Below are 1,450 nucleotides of genomic sequence, written 5' to 3' on the forward strand. Positions count from 1 at the left end.
AGGGAGGGAGGAATTTTGATAAATCTACTATTATTTTTTAGCAATGATATATTAGAAATGTTCTGAAGTTGGCTATCTGAAGCTGGCCTATAGCCATGATAGTCATTGTCATAGTGTAAGTCTGTGTGAGCCCTTGGACAACAGGTTTTCTGGTCAAGTGAAAAGAATGGTGTTTGGAGGGGGTAATGATCTCATCCTTTCTAAATGCAGTTCCACCAGCTCTTTAATTCTCAAGGAACAGTCTTGCATTCTGCCTTCTTGTGTGGAGGACACAGTGCCACAACACCAGTCATGAGAACTGATGAGCCTAGAGGGAATACAGGTTACTACTGCTTAATTTTTCAAAAGCTTTTTTAAGACTGTGGGTAACTCATCAGGGCATAATTCCTCAAAGCTGTAATCACAGCTTGCATGAGCCACCTCGTGCACCTTTGGGACTGCTTTGGTTACCTCCAGCAAAAATATACCTCTGGGAGCAATGCCCCAGGCCACCACAGAGTGCCTACTGAAGCTGCAGTAGCTGCTCTTGGAAGTGATGCTGTTTCCCTTACTCCAGGCCCTAACAGCTCTTGAATGAGTGTTGGTTACAGGTTAGGTGTTCAACAACCTGAATACTTGGAAACCAGGAATGAACAAAAGACCTTCCAGCTGACATGTACACAGCAAGTGGTAGCAACCCACCAACAGGGACTTCAGTGTTGTCCCCACACAGGCCAGGTAAGGGGTCTCTCAACTGCTTTGTATTTGCAACCAGAATGGACTTCATAAAGACAGGGTTAAAAAGTACAAATTCCCTCTGCCTCCCCCTCCATGGGAGATGAGATATGTTTCCTTTCCTTTCACTCCTGCGGATATGACCACAAGCTACACAGGAATCTCTTTCCAAAGAAAGCTCAGGGGCTTCATGGCCCACTTTGCACAGAGGGAGAAGAACTCTCATATCCCTTATATTAAAATGGTGGTCCATGGCTTGGTTAAAGATCATTTTGGCCAGCTGGATGGAATAGCCTTGCATGAGCTTGTAAAATCAGCTACTCAAGCTTCTTAGGACAGGATGTGATGGTTAAGGACTATCACCAAGCACAGTGAGGGCATGGTGCCAGCACAGAACACATCTTTCCACAGCAATGGGTTGCAGGATGTATGTCTGTAGATTGGTTATGCCATGCAGCAGGTGAGAAACAGCATGACCTGCTGCAGAAAGGCAGGCCAGACGGTAGCAGAAGTCATTCCACCAGACATAAAACAAATTTGCTTGAAAATTCAAGGTGGCTGAGCAAGGCATCTCCTCAGCTCAGATTTTCCAGCATGATCACAGGGATATTATGTGTTGGGTTACAGGCCAGGCACTCCCACATATTCCCCACAGAGCTTTCTGACACTCTAGGCTGTAACCATAGCAGGAAGATATAAGGATTCATGAAATTCATCCCAAAAAGCACCATGGACT

This window comes from Parus major, chromosome Z (assembly GCF_001522545.3).
Source record: "Parus major isolate Abel chromosome Z, Parus_major1.1, whole genome shotgun sequence".
Classification (NCBI taxonomy): Eukaryota; Metazoa; Chordata; class Aves; order Passeriformes; family Paridae; genus Parus; species Parus major.